Below are 20,000 nucleotides of genomic sequence, written 5' to 3'. Positions count from 1 at the left end.
TTCTATTGCTCTTGCCCTCTTTTCTATCTCTCCATCTCCTTTTTCCTCCATTTTCACACTCTTCTTCTTTTTTCCTCTCCACTGTGCCCAGCTCCTGACTAAGCACCCAGCGAAGCGACTGGGTGGAGGAGAGGAGGGGGAGAAAGAGATACGGGAGCATCCCTTCTTCCGTTGGATGGACTGGGACCGACTGGAGAGAATGGAGATACAGCCTCCCTTCAAACCCAGAACTGTTAGTCTCTACCTATACCACTTTCTCTACCTCCTATATTCTCTCTACCTCTACCTCTACCTCTACCTCCTCTATTCTCTCTCTACCTCTACCTCTACCTCTTCCTCTACCTCCTCTATTCTCTCTCTCTCTAACTCTTTCTATGTCTGTCTGTCTCTCTCGTTCTATCTCTCTCTACCTCTTTCTCTGTCTCTCTCTCCTTCTATCTCTCTCTACCTCTTTCTGTCTGTCTGTCTGTCTCTTTCTATCTCTCTCTCTCTACCTCTTTCTCTGTCTCTCTCTCTACCTCTTTCTCTGTCTGTCTCTCTCTCCTTCTATCTCTCTCTACCTCGTTCTGTCTGTCTGTCTCTCTCTTGCTATCTCTCTCTCTCTACCTCTTTCTCTGTCTGTCTCTCTCTCCTTCTATCTCTCTCTACCTCTTTCTGTCTGTCTGTCTCTCTCTTTCTATCTCTCTCTCTCTACCTCTTTCTCTGTCTCTCTCTCTACCTCTTTCTCTGTCTGTCTCTCCTTCTATCTCTCTCTACCTTGTTCTGTCTGTCTGTCTGTCTGTCTGTCTGTCTGTCTCTGTCTTTCTATCTCTCTCTCTCTACCTCTTTCTCTGTCTGTCTCTCTCTCCTATCTCTCTCTACTTCGTTCTGTCTGTCTCTCTCTCTCTCTACCTCATTCTGTCTGTCTGTCTCTCTCTTTCTATCTCTCTCTCTCTACCTCTTTCTCTGTCTGTCTCTCTCCTATCTCTCTCTCTACCTCGCTCTGTCTGTCTGTCTCTCTCTCTCTTTCTATCTCTCTCTACCTCTTTCTCTGTCTCTCTCTCTTTCTATCTCTCTCTCTCTACCTCTTTCTCTGTCTCTCTCTCTCTCTTTTCTATCTCTCTCTACCTCTTTCTCTGTCTGTCTCTCTCTTTCTATCTCTCTCTCGCTCTACCTCTTTCTCTGTCTGTCTCTCTCTTTCTATCTCACTCTACCTCTTTCTCTGTCTGTCTCTCTCTTTCTATCTCTCTCTACCTCTTTCCCTGTCTGTCTGTCTCTCTCTTTCTATCTCTCTCTCTACCTCTTTCTCTGTCTGTCTCTCTCTTTCTATCTCTCTCTACCTCTTTCTCTGTCTGTCTCTCTCTCTTTCTATCTCTCTCTACCTCTTTCCCTGTCTGTCTGTCTCTCTCTTTCTATCTCTCTCTCTACCTCTTTCTCTGTCTGTCTCTCTTTCTATCTCTCTCTACCTCTTTCTCTGTCTGTCTCTCTCTCTTTCTATCTCTCTCTACCTCTTTCTCTGTCTACGTCTCTCTCTCTTTCTATCTCTCTCTACCTCTTTCTCTGTCTACGTCTCTCTCTCTTTCTATCTCTCTCTACCTCTTTCTCTGTCTACGTCTCTCTCTCTTTCTATCTCTCTCTACCTCTTTCTCTGTCTACGTCTCTCTCTCTTTCTATCTCTCTCTACCTCTTTCTCTGTCTACGTCTCTCTCTTTCTATCTCTCTCTACCTCTTTCTCTGTCTACGTCTCTCTCTCTTTCTATCTCTCTCTACCTCTTTCTCTGTCTACGTCTCTCTCTTTCTATCTCTCTCTACCTCTTTCTCTGTCTACGTCTCTCTCTTTCTATCTCTCTCTACCTCTTTCTCTGTCTACGTCTCTCTCTTTCTATCTCTCTCTACCTCTTTCTCTGTCTACGTCTCTCTCTTTCTATCTCTCTCTACCTCTTTCTCTGTCTACGTCTCTCTCTTTCTATCTCTCTCTACCTCTTTCTCTGTCTACGTCTCTCTCTTTCTATCTCTCTCTACCTCTTTCTCTGTCTACGTCTCTCTCTCTTTCTATCTCTCTCTACCTCTTTCTCTGTCTACGTCTCTCTCTTTCTATCTCTCTCTACCTCTTTCTCTGTCTACGTCTCTCTCTACCTCTTTCTCTGTCTACGTCTCTCTCTTTCTATCTCTCTCTACCTCTTTCTCTGTCTACGTCTCTCTCTACCTCTTTCTCTGTCTACGTCTCTCTCTTTCTATCTCTCTCTACCTCTTTCTCTGTCTACGTCTCTCTCTTTCTATCTCTCTCTACCTCTTTCTCTGTCTACGTCTCTCTCTTTCTATCTCTCTCTACCTCTTTCTCTGTCTACGTCTCTCTCTTTCTATCTCTCTCTACCTCTTTCTCTGTCTACGTCTCTCTCTTTCTATCTCTCTCTACCTCTTTCTCTGTCTACGTCTCTCTCTCTCTTTCTATCTCTCTCTACCTCTTTCTCTGTCTACGTCTCTCTCTATCTCTTAATATTCCCCAAGCGGGAAAATAAATAAGTATAAATATGGGTTGTATTTAAAATGGTATTTGTTCTTCACTGCTGCCCTTTTCTTGTGGCAACAGGTCACACATCTTGCTGTTGTAATGGCACACTGGAATTTCACCCACTAGATATGGGAGTTTATCAAAATAGGATTTGTTTTCTAATTTCTTGTGGATCTGTGTAATCTGAGGGAAATGTGTGTCTGTAATATGGTCATACATTGGGCAGGAGGTTAGGAAGTGCAGCTCAGTTTCCACCTCATTTTGTGGGCAGTGAGCACATAGTCTGTCTTCTCTTGAGAGCCATGTCTGCCTACGGCAGCCTTTCTCACGTGTCGGTTCTCCCACTCCCTCATCACTATATACTGTATACAGTATATATCTCCTCATTTCTCCCTCATTCTCACAGATAGACCTTGAGCATTCTGGAACAGACAGGGGTGTCATAACAGTCATGACCCTTTCGCCCCGGGGTCACGCCCCCTTGTCTCGTATGCAAATCCATACCATCATTAGCCTGTCACTTGTCAGTCTGTGGCCGTGCCAGCCAATGGCTGAGTGGGCAGTGAGGTGTCAGAATGTGCTCTAGGGTCAGAGGCCAGGCCCATTAGCCAAATGAGATTCATATCAACCAACAGAGCAGCTATCACACGCTGAGGGGAACAAGGACCACACGTGACATGCTTTACTGTACACCTGAGGGAGAGAGAAGGAGGGAGAGAGAAGGAGGGAGAGAGAAGGATGGAGAGAGAAGGATGGAGAGAGAAGGATGGAGAGAGAAGGAGGGAGAGAGAAGGAGGGAGAGAGAAGGAGAGATGGAGTGAGAAATAGAAAGAGGGAGAGAGATAATTAATGCGTGGATGTGTGTGCCCGTGTGTGTGGAAGGAGTTAGATTTTTCTCTCAGTCCTTTATTTCATGTGTATATATGTGTTCTATGTGTAATAATCTCTCTCTCTCTCTCAGGGTGGGAAGAAAGGGGAGAACTTTGACAAGTTCTTCACAGCGGCTCCGTCCGTGCTGACACCCTCTGACCCTGATGTTCTGGCCGCCATTGACCAGGAAGACTTCCTGGGCTTCTCCTTCATTAACCCTGAGCTCGCCCCCCCGACCCTCACTGCCATCTGAGGGGGGGGCAGCTCTCTGTATTTTTATCCTCTTCTCTTGGTCTGAAGGGAGCAGCTGTGTCTCTCTCCATCCTCTCTGTCTGGGGGGGGCTCCCCCCACATTCCCCTCACCGTCTAACAGTCTTTTTCTAAAGCAAATTTCAAAACAGAGAATAGCACACAATTTAAACACAAACAATCAGTGTACACTATCTACAGATAACTCTCCCTCTGTGCTATACTCTAGAGCCTGAGTTCATGGCTTATCTTTCAGAGGAAAATCTGTGTGATACGGGGATGGATGGGGAAGATTAGCGGTAAAAGTCAAATAACACATTTAGTTGATGCAATGCATACAAAACAACATCACTGTTATTTAAAGATGATGCAGTTCATTGCAAACAGATACTGTAAGATGACACTGAATCTGACTTAAATCTGTAGTGATTTTAAGGTAAATGTATTTTATGACATGGTATCATGCTATTGTGGTATCAATATCAGATCTATTACATAGAAATACAGCTAGAGCTGTCTATATGCCACATGTATAATCTATTACATAGAAATACAGCTAGAGCTGTCTATATGCCACATTTATAATCTATTACTTATGAAATTAATTACCTCTGATATTATGTAAAGCAGTATTTCTTGTGTCATGTAATGTCATATTGTGTTCTATTACATTGTTCTATTATATTATTACCCCAAAATTGCTCCTTGTTTTGTGTTTCCAATTTAACTTCAATCCATTGATGATATAATTGTGATATATAGCTAGAAACCTAGAAGATGGGTAAAAAATCAAATCAATCATTATATATTACTGCTTGAAGAAAAGTTGCTCCTAATCAGTGATCTGGGATCAGATTCCCCTACCTACCCCCAGTCCTAACTTTAACCGTTAGACCTGAGGTGAGGTGAATGGTAACCATTCTTGAAAATGAAACCATCTAACCGTGTTCTGAGGTTAAGGGTTATTTTAACTAACTGCATGATTACTTACTCTCCCATCTCCATCAACAAATAAACTATTTTACACCAGATATGAGGACTACCAAGTCAACCATCTGATTGATGTTTCCATACTGCACAGATATGCCCTGTCAGCCTTACACGTTGTCATCTCTTATTCTATTCCTAGATCAGTTGCTATATTTCTTCATTTTCTTACTGATTTGACACTTTGACCTGGACCCAAATTGAATGTGAAAGCGCTAACTCAGGTCCAACTGAGCTACCTGACCCGGGTTGGCACTACATCAGACACGTGACCTGAGACTACCCAGGATATCTGAGATGAGGAGAGGACGGTTTTATAATGTGATGTGGCATTCAGTGGACATTTTGGCTGAGGTTCACCAACCAGTGACATAATAAATACATCTCATAAGGTTTTGTTCCATTTCTTGCTGAGACTAGCTGAATGTCTGAGATAAAGGAGGAGAAGACTGTTTTAACATGTGATGTGGATCTCAGTGGCCATTTTGGCTGAGGTTCACCAACCAGTGACAGAGTGACAGGGAGTGACACATCTCAGAAGGAAACGTAGTAAGGAGTTAGGAGTTAGGAGTTAGGTAGCATGGTTAGGACATTTTCAGTAGAGTTGGGATTCAAAGTGAGCTACAATGCTTCATGTTAAGCCTCAACTAATAATATGCTTATATGCCAAACATATAACAAATCAAATCCAATTTTATTGGTCACATACACATGGTTAGCAGATGTTAATAATGTGAGTGTAGCGAAATGCTTGTGCTTCTAGTTCCGACCATGCAGTAATATCTAACAATTAATCTAACAATTTCACAACAACTACCTTTTACACACAAGTGTAAAGGAATGAGTAAGAATATGTACATATAAATATATGGATGAGCGATGGCCGAACGGCATAGGCAAGATGCAGTAGATGGTATAGAGTACAGTATATACATATGAGATGAGTAATGTAAGGTATGTAAACATTACATAAAGTGGCATAGTTTAAAGTGACTAGTGATACATTTATTACATCCAATTTTTAATTATTAAAGTTGTTATCTTATATTAACATTGTTATCTTATATGAGATGAGCATGTAATATTGTTACAACTTTTGTAGATTTTAATTTACGGAAGTAGTTTAGTTTTATTTAAATGAGATTAGATCAAGTCCTCATTCTTAGTTGGCACATTCCCTGTACGGGTCTATACTCTAGTGTACTGTACTACATTGTAAGGTACTATATTGTACTGTGCTGTACGGTCATTTGCTGTGTAAGGACATTGATCCACCACTGATAAGGTTCAAATGTGGGACAGGTCAATACATGGAAACATAATCATGACGTATTCATGTTCTGTCGTTAAAATATACTTGACCTGGAGAGTGTTGGCAGGCAAAGTTCTGGACTGTTTTATATTACATCTAGGATCCCCATTATGGTCTGTTACACTGGAATTAGTCTAAGTTATTAGTGAGTAAAAAACTGTCAAATATTTGTATACTTATGAAAACATAGTCATGTGAACTATTGTAATCCTGGTGAAATGATCCGTCTTGCCCTTTGTGCTGTTGTCTGTGCCCAATAATGTTTGTACCATGTTATGTGCTGCTATCATGTGTTGTTGCTACCATGCTGTGTTGTCATGTGTTGTTGCTACCATGCTGTGTTGTCATGTGTTGTTGCTACCATGCTGTGTTGTCATGTGTTGTTGCTACCATGCTGTGTTGTCATGTGTTGTTGCTACCATGCTGTGTTGTCATGTGTTGTTGCTACCATGCTGTGTTGTCATGTGTTGTTGCTACCATGCTGTGTTGTCATGTGTTGTTGCTACCATGCTGTGTTGTCATGTGTTGTTGCTACCATGCTGTGTTGTCATGCGTTGTTGCTACCATGCTGTGTTGTCATGTGTTGTTGCTACCATGCTGTGTTGTCATGTGTTGTTGCTACCATGCTGTGTTGTCATGTGTTGTTGCTACCATGCTGTGTTGTCATGTGTTGTTGCCGTACTATGTTGTTGTCTTAGGTCTCTCTTTATGTAGTATTCTGTTGTTTCTCTTGTCGTGATGTGTGTTTTGTCCTATATTTTTATGTAATTCATTTTATTTTAAATCCCAGCCCCCGTCCCCGCAGGAGGCCTTTTACCTTCTGGTAGGCCGTCATTTTGAATAATAATTTGTTCTTAACTGACTTGCCTAGTTAAATAAAGGTTCAATTAAAAAAGAAAAAGTAAAACTAGGTTTCAACCATGGATGTGAGAGACTGGATTTGTACCAGCTCAAATCCCATTGCTCTTTTCTCTGCATTAACAAACTTAATAAAAGCCTGTATAGCAGGGATCAACAACTACATTCAGCCGTGGGGCAACTTTTTCTTGAGTGGATGGTCAGGCAGCTGGAACATAATTCAAATAATTTGTAAACTGCAAATTGACTGCAAGAAACCCAATCGGATATAATATTTGACTAAAACAATGTCATTTCAAACTTCGTTTACATTTGTATACCATCACATACTGTATCTCTATTAGGGAATACTTTGGAACAGATCTCCACATTTAAAATCCCTTGGAGACTTGCTGGTGTTTTTAGTCTTCTATGTCCACAATAAGATAATGAACTTGGGGGACAAATAAAATCACCTGCAGGACAAATTCAGAGCTGTTACTGTCGGCTACTTTAAAGGGTCAACCAGGTTTGAGTGGTCATCATCACCCAAGGTCAGTTTGGGTTCAGGGTCAAACAGAAAGGGATTTGTGTAGATATAATACTACAGTACGCATCTAGATATTAAAATCATATAACATTTTAAGTTATGCATTTATCATTTATCTGTATATTTATTAGTTGGGTTATTTCATGTTTTGTGTATTGGGAATACATCAAAAATCATAATAAAAGGAATTGGAAAGTCTGAAAAATACTTTTGTCTAATGTTTATGCCTCTAAATGTCTGAATCATGAAAGTGTCAACATGTAATAGTGTGTAATTAACATACTGTCTGTACTAACATACTGTCTGTACTAGCATACTGTCTGTACTAACATACTGTCTGTACTAACATACTGTCTGTACTAGCATACTGTCTGTACTAACATGTTCTAGATCCACTCTTAACCAGCAATCCATCGCACCCTGTTTCCAAAGCCTTTTGTCAATCTCATCTTCTGTCCCTGCATGCACACACACTCGCACACACACACACACGCACGCACGCGCGCACACACACGCGCACGCACACACACGCGCACGCACACACACACGTAAGATCCTCTTAATTTACTGTGGTAAATTTCACTCGCTGTCGTCGTCCTTCCCTCGCTGCTGTCCCACAGGCACAACCACCAGTCCTCACTCTCCTCACCCCCCTCTTCACTCAACCCCGCACCATCACGATGGGAGTACTATGTCCCCATAGAGATCTGTGTTATAACAATTTGACCTTCACATTAAAATCTCATCAACTTCTCTCTCTTTCTCTCTCTCTCTACCTCCCTCCTCTCTCTTCCTCTACCTGCATCCTCTGTCACTCACTCTCTCTTTTACCTCTCTGTCCATCCTCTCTCATTCTCTGCCCCCACCATCTCACTAGCTCTCTCTTTCTCTGCTTCCCACCACCTCACTAGCTCTCTCTTTCTCTGCCTCCCACCACCTCACTAGCTCTCTCTTTCTCTGCCCCCTACCATCTCACTAGCTCTCTCTTTCTCTGCCCCCCACCACCTCACTAGCTCTCTCTTTCTCTGCCTCCCACCACCTCACTAGCTCTCTCTTTCTCTGCCCCCTACCACCTCACTAGCTCTCTCTTTCTCTGCCTCCCACCACCTCACTAGCTCTCTCTTTCTCTGCCCCCCACCACCTCACTAGCTCTCTCTTTCTCTGCCTCCCACCACCTCACTAGCTCTCTCTTTCTCTGCCTCCCACCACCTCACTAGCTCTCTCTTTCTCTGCCCCCCACCACCTCACTAGCTCTCTCTTTCTCTGCCCCCACCACCTCACTAGCTCTCTCTTTCTCTGCCTCCCACCACCTCACTAGCTCTCTCTTTCTCTGCCTCCCACCACCTCACTAGCTCTCTCTTTCTCTGCCTCCCACCACCTCACAAGCTCTCTCTTTCTCTGCCTCCCACCACCTCACTAGCTCTTTCTTTCTCTGCCCCACCACCTCCTCACCTGCTCTCTCTTTCACTTCCCCCCACCACCTCACTAGCTCTTTCTTTCTCTGCCCTCCACCTCCTCACCTGCTCTCTCTTTCACTTCCCCCACCACCTCACTAGCTCTTTCTTTCTTGCCCTCCACCTTCACCTGCTCTCTTTCACTTCCCCCCACCATCTCACTAGCTCTTTCTTTCTCTGCCCCCACCATCTCACTAGCTCTCTCTTTCTCTGCCCCCACCATCTCACTAGCTCTCTCTTTCTCTGCCTCCCACCACCTCACTAGCTCTCTCTTTCTCTGCCTCCCACCACCTCACTAGCTCTCTCTTTCTCTGCCCCCACCATCTCACTAGCTCTCTCTTTCTCTGCCCCCACCATCTCACTAGCTCTCTCTTTCTCTGCCTCCCACCTCCTCACCTGCTCTCTCACCTCACTAGCTCTCTCTTTCTCTGCCCCCACCATCTCACTAGCTCTCTCTTTCTCTGCCTCCCACCTCCTCACCTGCTCTCTCACCTCACTAGCTCTCTCTTTCTCTGCCCCCACCATCTCACTAGCTCTCTCTTTCTCTGCCTCCCACCACCTCACTAGCTCTCTCTTTCTCTGCCTCCCACCACCTCACTAGCTCTCTCTTTCTCTGCCTCCCACCATCTCACTAGCTCTCTCTTTCTCTGCCCCCACCACCTCACTAGCTCTCTCTTTCTCTGCCCCCACCACCTCACTAGCTCTCTTTTCTCTGCCTCCCACCACCTCACTAGCTCTCTCTTTCTCTGCCCCCACCATCTCACTAGCTCTCTCTTTCTCTGCCTCCCACCACCTCACTAGCTCTCTCTTTCTCTGCCTCCCACCACCTCACCAGCTCTCTCTTTCTCTGCCTCCCACCACCTCACTAGCTCTCTCTTTCTCTGCCCCCCACCTCCTCACCTGCTCACTCTTTCTCTGCCTCCCACCACCTCACCAGCTTTCTCTTTCTCTGCCTCCCACCTCACTAGCTCTCTCTTTCTCTCTCTCTCTACCTCCCTCCTCTCTCTTCCTCTACCTGCATCCTCTGTCACTCACTCTCTCTTTTACTCTCTGTCCATTCTCTCATTCTCTGTCCATCCTCTCACTAGCTCTCTCTTTCTCTGCCCCCACCACCTCACTAGCTCTCTTTTCTCTGCCCCCACCACCTCACTAGCTCTCTCTTTCTCTGCCCCCCACCATCTCACTAGCTCTCTCTTTCTCTGCCTCCCACCACCTCACTAGCTCTCTCTTTCTCTGCCTCCCACCACCTCACTAGCTCTCTCTTTCTCTGCCCCCTACCACCTCACTAGCTCTCTCTTTCTCTGCCTCCCACCACCTCACTAGCTCTCTCTTTCTCTGCCCCCCACCACCTCACTAGCTCTCTCTTTCTCTGCCTCCCACCACCTCACTAGCTCTCTCTTTCTCTGCCTCCCACCACCTCACTAGCTCTCTCTTTCTCTGCCCCCCACCACCTCACTAGCTCTCTCTTCTCTGCCTCCCACCACCTCACTAGCTCTCTCTTTCTCTGCCCCCCACCACCTCACTAGCTCTCTCTTTCTCTGCCCCCCACCACCTCACTAGCTCTCTCTTTCTCTGCCTCCCACCACCTCACCAGCTCTCTCTTTCTCTGCCTCCCACCACCTCACTAGCTCTCTCTTTCTCTGCCTCCCACCACCTCACAAACTCTCTCTTTCTCTGCCCCCCACCACCTCACTAGCTCTTTCTTTCTCTGCCCCCCACCATCTCACCTGCTCTCTCTTTCACTGCCCCCACCACCTCACTAGCTCTTTCTTTCTCTGCCCCCCACCATCTCACTAGCTCTCTCTCTTTCTCTGCCCCCACCACCTCACTAGCTCTCTCTTTCTCTGCCCCCCACCATCTCACTAGCTCTCTCTTTCTCTGCCCCCACCATCTCACTAGCTCTCTCTTTCTCTGCCCCCACCATCTCACTAGCTCTCTCTTTCTCTGCCTCCCACCACCTCACTAGCTCTCTTTTTCTCTGCCTCCACCACCTCACTAGCTCTCTCTTTCTCTGCCCCCACCATCTCACTAGCTCTCTCTTTCTCTGCTCACCATCACTAGCTCTCTCTTTCTGCCTCCCACCTCCTCACCTGCTCTCACCTCACTAGCTCTCTCTTTCTCTGCCCCCACCATCTCACTAGCTCTCTCTTTCTCTGCCTCCCACCTCCTCACCTCTCTCTCACCTCACTAGCTCTCTCTTTCTCTGCCCCCCACCATCTCACTAGCTCTCTCTTTCTCTGCCTCCCACCACCTCACTAGCTCTCTCTTTCTCTGCCTCCCACCACCTCACTAGCTCTCTCTTTCTCTGCCTCCCACCATCTCACTAGCTCTCTCTTTCTCTGCCCCCACCACCTCACTAGCTCTCTCTTTCTCTGCCCCCACCACCTCACTAGCTCTCTCTTTCTCTGCCTCCCACCACCTCACTAGCTCTCTCTTTCTCTGCCCCCACCATCTCACTAGCTCTCTCTTTCTCTGCCTCCCACCACCTCACTAGCTCTCTCTTTCTCTGCCTCCCACCACCTCACCAGCTCTCTCTTTCTCTGCCTCCCACCACCTCACTAGCTCTCTCTTTCTCTGCCCCCCACCTCCTCACCTGCTCACTCTTTCTCTGCCTCCCACCACCTCACCAGCTTTCTCTTTCTCTGCCTCCCACCTCACTAGCTCTCTCTTTCTCTCTCTCTCTACCTCCCTCCTCTCTCTTCCTCTACCTGCATCCTCTGTCACTCACTCTCTCTTTTACCTCTCTGTCCATCCTCTCTCATTCTCTGCCCCCACCACCTCACCTGCTCTCTTTTTCTCTGCCTCCCAGCTCCTCACCTGCTCACTCTTTCTCTGCCTCCCACCACCTCACTAGCTCTCTCTTTCTCTGCCTCCCACCACCTCACTAGCTCTCTCTTTCTCTGCCTCCCACCACCTCACTAGCTCTCTCTTTCTCTGCCCCCCACCACCTCACTAGCTCTCTCTTTCTCTGCCTCCCACCACCTCACTAGCTCTCTCTTTCTCTGCCCCCACCTCCTCACCTGCTCACTCTTTCTCTGCCTCCCACCACCTCACCAGCTCTCTCTTTCTCTGCCCCCCACCACCTCACCAGCTCTCTCTTTCTCTGCCCCCACCACCTCACAAACTCTCTCTTTTCTCTGCCTCCCACCACCTCACCAGCACTCTCTTTCTCTGCCCCCACCACCTCACAAACTCTCTTTTCTCTGCCCCCCACCACCTCACTAGCTCTTTCTTTCTCTGCCCCCCACCTCCTCACCTGCTCTCTCTTTCACTTCCCCCCACCACTTCACTAGCTCTTTCTTTCTCTGCCCCCACCTCCTCACCTGCTCTCTCACCTCACTAGCTCTCTCTCTTTCTCTGCCCCCACCATCTCACTAGCTCTCTCTTTCTCTGCCCCCACCATCTCACTAGCTCTCTCTTTCTCTGCCCCCACCATCTCACTAGCTCTCTCTTTCTCTGCCCCCACCACCTCACTAGCTCTCTCTTTCTCTGCCCCCACCATCTCACTAGCTCTCTCTTTCTCTGCCCCCACCACCTCACTAGCTCTCTCTTTCTCTGCCCCCACCACCTCACTAGCTCTCTCTTTCTCTGCCCCCACCACCTCACAAACTCTCTCTTTCTCTGCCCCCCACCACCTCACTAGCTCTTTCTTTCTCTGCCCCCACCTCCTCACCTGCTCTCTCACCTCACTAGCTCTCTCTTTCTCTGCCTCCCACCACCTCACTAGCTCTCTCTTTCTCTGCCTCCCACCACCTCACTAGCTCTCTCTTTCTCTGCCTCCCACCACCTCACTAGCTCTCTCTTTCTCTGCCCCCCACCACCTCACTAGCTCTCTCTTTCTCTGCCTCCCACCACCTCACTAGCTCTCTCTTTCTCTGCCCCCCACCTCCTCACCTGCTCACTCTTTCTCTGCCTCCCACCACCTCACCAGCTCTCTCTTTCTCTGCCCCCCACCACCTCACCAGCTCTCTCTTTCTCTGCCCCCCACCACCTCACAAACTCTCTCATTCTCTGCCTCCCACCACCTCACCAGCACTCTCTTTCTCTGCCCCCCACCACCTCACAAACTCTCTCTTTCTCTGCCCCCCACCACCTCACTAGCTCTTTCTTTCTCTGCCCCCACCTCCTCACCTGCTCTCTCTTTCACTTCCCCCACCACCTCACTAGCTCTTTCTTTCTCTGCCCCCACCTCCTCACCTGCTCTCTCTTTCACTTCCCCCACCACTTCACTAGCTCTTTCTTTCTCTGCCCCCCACCACCTGCTCTCACCTCACTAGCTCTCTCTTTCTCTGCCCCCACCATCTCACTAGCTCTCTCTTTCTCTGCCCCCACCATCTCACTAGCTCTCTCTTTCTCTGCCCCCCACCATCTCACTAGCTCTCTCTTTCTCTGCCCCCACCACCTCACTAGCTCTCTCTTTCTCTGCCCCCCACCATCTCACTAGCTCTCTCTTTCTCTGCCCCCACCACCTCACTAGCTCTCTCTTTCTCTGCCCCCACCACCTCACTAGCTCTCTCTTTCTCTGCCCCCACCACCTCACAAACTCTCTCTTTCTCTGCCCCCCACCACCTCACTAGCTCTTTCTTTCTCTGCCCCCCACCTCCTCACCTGCTCTCTCACCTCACTAGCTCTCTCTTTCTCTGCCTCCCACCACCTCACTAGCTCTCTCTTTCTCTGCCTCCCACCACCTCACTAGCTCTCTCTTTCTCTGCCTCCCACCACCTCACTAGCTCTCTCTTTCTCTGCCCCCCACCACCTCACTAGCTCTCTCTTTCTCTGCCTCCCACCACCTCACTAGCTCTCTCTTTCTCTGCCCCCCACCACCTCACCTGCTCACTCTTTCTCTGCCTCCCACCACCTCACCAGCTCTCTCTTTCTCTGCCCCCCACCACCTCACCAGCTCTCTCTTTCTCTGCCCCCCACCACCTCACAAACTCTCTCATTCTCTGCCTCCCACCACCTCACTAGCACTCTCTTTCTCTGCCCCCCACCACCTCACAAACTCTCTCTTTCTCTGCCCCCCACCACCTCACTAGCTCTTTCTTTCTCTGCCCCCACCTCCTCACCTGCTCTCTCTTTCACTTCCCCCACACCACCACTAGCTCTTTCTTTCTCTGCCCCCCACCTCCTCACCTGCTCTCTCTTTCACTTCCCCCACCACTTCACTAGCTCTTTCTTTCTCTGCCCCCCACCTCCTCACCTGCTCTCTCACCTCACTAGCTCTCTCTTTCTCTGCCCCCACCATCTCACTAGCTCTCTCTTTCTCTGCCCCCCACCATCTCACTAGCTCTCTCTTTCTCTGCCCCCACCATCTCACTAGCTCTCTCTTTCTCTGCCCCCACCATCTCACTAGCTCTCTCTTTCTCTGCCCCCACCACCTCACTAGCTCTCTCTTTCTCTGCCCCCACCATCTCACTAGCTCTCTCTTTCTCTGCCCCCCACCACCTCACTAGCTCTTTCTTTCTCTGCCCCCACCTCCACCTCACTCTCACCTCACTAGCTCTCTTTTCTCTGCCCCCACCATCTCACTAACTCTCTCTTTCTCTGCCCCCCACCACCTCACTAGCTCTCTCTTTCTCTGCCCCCCACCACCTCACTAGCTCTCTCTTTCTCTGCCTCCCACCACCTCACTAGCTCTCTCTTTCTCTGCCTCCCACCACCTCACTAGCTCTCTCTTTCTCTGCCTCCCACCACCTCACTAGCTCTCTCTTTCTCTGCCCCCCACCACCTCACTAGCTCTCTCTTTCTCTGCCCCCCACCACCTCACTAGCTCTCTCTTTCTCTGCCCCCCACCACCTCACTAGCTCTCTCTTTCTCTGCCCCCCACCACCTCACTAGCTCTCTCTTTCTCTGCCTCCCCACCACCTCACTAGCTCTCTCTTTCTCTGCCCCCACCACCTCACTAGCTCTCTCTTTCTCTGCCCCCCACCACCTCACTAGCTCTCTCTTTCTCTGCCCCCCACCACCTCACTAGCTCTCTCTTTCTCTGCCCTCCACCACCTCACTAGCTCTCTCTTTCTCTGCCCCCCACCACCTCACTAGCTCTCTCTTTCTCTGCCCCCCACCACCTCACTAGCTCTCTCTTTCTCTGCCCCCCACCACCTCACTAGCTCTCTCTTTCTCTGCCCCCCACCACTCACTAGCTCTCTCTTTCTCTGCCCCCCACCACCTCACTAGCTCTCTCTTTCTCTGCCCCCCACCACCTCACTAGCTCACTCTCTCTCTCTCTGCCCCCCACCACCTCACTAACTCTCTCTTTCTCTGCCCCCACCACCTCACTAACTCTCTCTCTCTGCCCCCCACCACCTCACTAACTCTCTCTTTCTCTGCCCCCCCACCACCTCTCTCTCTGCCCCCACCACCTCACTAACTCTCTCTTTCTCTGCCCCCCACCACCTCACTAACTCTCTCTCTCTCTGCCCCCCACCACCTCACTAACTCTCTCTCTCTGCCCCCACCACCTCACTAACTCTCTCTTTCTCTGCCCCCCACCACCTCACTAACTCTCTCTCTCTGCCCCCCACCACCTCACTAACTCTCTCTTTCTCTGCCCCCCTGCCCCCCACCACCTCACTAACTCTCTCTCTCTGCCCCCCACCACCTCACTAACTCTCTCTTTCTCTGCCCCCCACCACCTCACTAACTCTCTCTTTCTCTGCCCCCCACCACCTCACTAGCTCTCTCTGCCCCCCACCACCTTAACTCTGCCCCCCACCACCTCACTAACTCTCTCTTTCTCTGCCCCCCACCACCTCACTAACTCTCTCTTTCTCTGCCCCCACCTCACCTCTCTCTTTCTCTGCCCCCACCACCTCACTAACTCTCTCTTTCTCTGCCCCCCACCACCTCACTAACTCTCTCTTTCTCTGCCCCCCACCACCTCACTAGCTCTCTCTTTCTCTGCCCCCACCACTCTCACTACTAACTCTCTCTTTCTCTGCCCCCCACCACCTCACTAGCTCTCTTTCTCTGCCCCCCACCACCTCACTAACTCTCTCTTTCTCTGCCCCCCACCACCTCACTAGCTCTCTCTTTCTCTGCCCCCCACCACCTCACTAGCTCTCTCTTTCTCTGCCCCCCACCACCTCACTAACTCTCTCTTTCTCTGCCCCCCACCACCTCACTAACTCTCTCTTTCTCTGCCCCCACCACCTCACTAGCTCTCTCTTTCTCTGCCCCCCACCACCTCACTAACTCTCTCTTTCTCTGCCCCCACCACCTCACTAGCTCTCTCTTTCTCTGCCCCCCACCACCTCACTAACTCTCTCTTTCTCTGCCCCCCACCACCTCACTAGCTCTCTCTTTCTCTGCCCCCCACCACCTCACTAACTCTCTCTTTCTCTGCCCCCCACCACCTCACTAGCTCTCTCTTTCTCTGCCCCCCACCACCTCACTAGCTCTCTCTTTCTCTGCCCCCCACCACCTCACTAGCTCTCTCTTTCTCTGCCCCCACCACCTCACTAGCTCTCTCTTTCTCTGCCCCCCACCACCTCACTAGCTCTCTCTTTCTCTGCCCCCCACCACCTCACTAGCTCTCTCTTTCTCTGCCCCCCACCACCTCACTAACTCTCTCTTTCTCTGCCCCCCACCACCTCACTAACTCTCTCTTTCTCTGCCCCCCACCACCTCACTAACTCTCTCTTTCTCTGCCCCCCACCACCTCACTAACTCTCTCTTTCTCTGCCCCCCACCACCTCACTAACTCTCTCTTTCTCTGCCCCCACCACCTCACTAACTCTCTCTCTCTGCTCTGCCCCCCCCCCCACCACCTCACTAACTCTCTCTTCTCTCTGCCCCCTCACCACCTCACTAACTCTCTCTCTCTGCCCCCCACCACCTCACTAACTCTCTCTTTCTCTGCCCCCCACCACCTCACTAGCTCTCTCTTTCTCTGCCCCCCACCACCTCACTAACTCTCTCTTTCTCTGCCCCCCACCACCTCACTAACTCACCACCTCACTAACTCTCTCTTTCTCTGCCCCCACCACCTCACTAACTCTCTCTTTCTCTGCCCCCACCACCTCACTAACTCTCTCTTTCTCTGCCCCCCACCACCTCACTAACTCTCTCTTTCTCTGCCCCCCACCACCTCACTAGCTCTCTCTTTCTCTGCCCCCCACCACCTCACTAACTCTCTCTTTCTCTGCCCCCCACCACCTCACTAACTCTCTCTTTCTCTGCCCCCCACCACCTCACTAGCTCTCTCTTTCTCTGCCCCCCACCACCTCACTAACTCTCTCTTTCTCTGCCCCCCACCACCTCACTAACTCTCTCTTTCTTAACTCTCTGCCCCCACCACCTCACTAGCTCTCTCTTTCTCTGCCCCCCACCACCTCACTAGCTCTCTCTTTCTCTGCCCCCCACCACCTCACTAACTCTCTCTTTCTCTGCCCCCCCACCACCTCACTAACTCTCTCTTTCTCTGCCCCCCACCACCTCACTACTAACTCTCTCTTTCTCTGCCCCCACCACCTCACTAGCTCTCTCTTTCTCTGCCCCCCACCACCACCTCACTAGCTCTCTCTTTCTCTGCCCCCCACCACCTCACTAGCTCTCTCTTTCTCTGCCCCCCACCACCTCACTAACTCTCTCTTTCTCTGCCCCCCACCACCTCACTAGCTCTCTCTTTCTCTGCCCCCCACCACCTCACTAACTCTCTCTTTCTCTGCCCCCACCACCTCACTAACTCTCTCTCTCTCTGCCCCCCACCACCTCACTAACTCTCTCTTACTCTGCCCCCCACCACCTCACTAGCTCTCTCTTTCTCTGCCCCCCACCACCTCACTAGCTCTCTCTTTCTCTGCCCCCACCACCTCACTAGCTCTCTCTTTCTCTGCCCCCCACCACCTCACTAACTCTCTCTTTCTCTGCCCCCCACCACCTCACTAACTCTCTCTTTCTCTGCCCCCACCACCTCACTAGCTCTCTCTTTCTCTGCCCCCACCACCTCACTAGCTCTCTCTTTCTCTGCCCCCCACCACCTCACTAGCTCTCTCTTTCTCTGCCCCCCACCACCTCACTAGCTCTCTCTTTCTCTGCCCCCCACCACCTCACTAGCTCTCTCTTTCTCTGCCCCCACCACCTCACTAGCTCTCTCTTTCTCTGCCCCCCACCACCTCACTAGCTCTCTCTTTCTCTGCCCCCCACCACCTCACTAGCTCTCTCTTTCTCTGCCCCCCACCACCTCACTAGCTCTCTCTTTCTCTGCCCCCCACCACCTCACTAGCTCTCTCTTTCTCTGCCCCCCACCACCTCACTAACTCTCTCTTTCTCTGCCCCCCACCACCTCACTAGCTCTCTCTTTCTCTGCCCCCCACCACCTCACTAGCTCTCTCTTTCTCTGCCCCCCACCACCTCACTAGCTCTCTCTTTCTCTGCCCCCCACCACCTCACTAGCTCTCTCTTTCTCTGCCCCCCACCACCTCACTAGCTCTCTCTTTCTCTGCCCCCCACCACCTCACTAGCTCTCTCTTTCTCTGCCCCCCACCACCTCACTAACTCTCTCTTTCTCTGCCCCCCACCACCTCACTAGCTCTCTCTTTCTCTGCCCCCCACCACCTCACTAGCTCTCTCTTTCTCTGCCCCCCACCACCTCACTAGCTCTCCCTTTCTCTGCCCCCCACCACCTCACTAGCTCTCTCTTTCTCTGCCCCCCACCACCTCACTAGCTCTCTCTTTCTCTGCCCCCCACCACCTCACTAACTCTCTCTTTCTCTGCCCCCCACCACCTCACTAGCTCTCTCTTTCTCTGCCACCCACCACCTCACTAGCTCTCTCTTTCTCTGCCCCCCACCACCTCACTAGCTCTCTCTTTCTCTGCCCCCCACCACCTCACTAGCTCTCTCTTTCTCTGCCACCCACCACCTCTCTAACTCTCTATTTCTCTGCCGCCCATCACCTCTCTAACTCTCTCTCTGATTGGCTGCAGTGCTGAACCTCTTTCACTCTTTCTTTATCTTCCTCCTTTCATTCTACAGAAGATAATTAGTGTCTTGTCTCCTTCACCCTGTCGAAATGACCCACTGTGTTTCACACAAGCCTTTCTGGTTTATGTTCCTATGATGATAGACTGTGTGTGTTCTAGCTGTAGTTTTATGATAGAGATGTATTTCATGTGTACTGACCACTGTTGCATCTGTGAGAATACATCTGATCTCATCATTCAAACTGACATTCCTGAATGTGTTTCTGTGTGGGTAGCTTTTATATATGAAGCCTATACCCACTTTGCACTTATCTTGGGTCAGTCAATCATTCTGAATTTCTGACATAACCTTCCTCCTCTCTCTCTTTCTCTCGCTCTCTCTTTTCCTGCCTATTTTTCACTTCTCACTTGTCTCTCCATCACCCGCTCTCTCTTTATTCACCCCTTTTCCTGCTCACTCTCTCATTTTCTCCCCAGCTGTTCTCTCCATCCACTCCCATCTCTCCTCTCTTTCTCCCCTCCATCCATCTCCCCCCTCCCTCTCTCTATCGCTCTCCCCCCATGAGGTCAGAGTGTGCAGCAGTCTATTGATATCTCTCCTAAAAATATAGGATTCCTCCACCAGCCATCTAAATATAGAACGGGGGACAGAGACCACAGGAGAAAAGGGAGGGGGTAAGACGGAGAGGAGGGAGGGAGACAGCAGGTTACAGTGGGCTATATTTCCATTCCTATCTACTGTATCTCGTTAGCATCTACTGCATCGACTGTATCTGGTTAGTGTCTACTGTATCTAGTTCATATCTACTGTATATAGTTAGTATGTACTGTATCTGGTTAGTATATACTGTATCTAGTTCATATCTACTGTATATAGTTAGTATGTACTGTACCTAGTTACTATCTACTGTATCTCATCTCAACTGTATCTAGCCAGTATCTACTGTTTATCTTTAGTATCTACTGTATCTGGTTAGTATATACTGTATCTAGTTCATATCTACTGTATCTAGTTAGTATGTACTGTACCTAGTTACTATCTACTGTATCTTCTGTATCTAGTTAATATCTACTGTATCTTCTGTATCTAGTTACTATCTACTGTATCTTCTGTATCTAGTTACTATCTACTGTATCTTCTGTATCTAGTTAATATCTACTGTATCTAGTTTATATCTACTGTATCTAGTTAGTATGTACTGTACCTAGTTACTATCTGTATCTAGCCAGTATCTACTGTTTATCTTTAGTATCTACTGTATCTGGTTAGTGTCTACTGTATCTGGTTCATATCTACTGTATATAGTTAGTATGTACAGTACCTA

General features: G+C 49.4%; 1 pseudogene; it reads left to right on the top strand.

Moving 5' to 3' along the window:
* Positions 1-3,697, top strand: part of LOC123996820 — a 33,372-nt pseudogene extending 29,675 nt beyond the window's left edge.
* The last annotated feature ends 16,303 nt before the right edge of the window (positions 3,698-20,000 follow it).

This window comes from Oncorhynchus gorbuscha, linkage group LG15 (genome assembly GCF_021184085.1).
Source record: "Oncorhynchus gorbuscha isolate QuinsamMale2020 ecotype Even-year linkage group LG15, OgorEven_v1.0, whole genome shotgun sequence".
Taxonomy (NCBI): Eukaryota; Metazoa; Chordata; class Actinopteri; order Salmoniformes; family Salmonidae; genus Oncorhynchus; species Oncorhynchus gorbuscha.
This window is presented reverse-complemented; position numbering and strand designations above follow the sequence as displayed.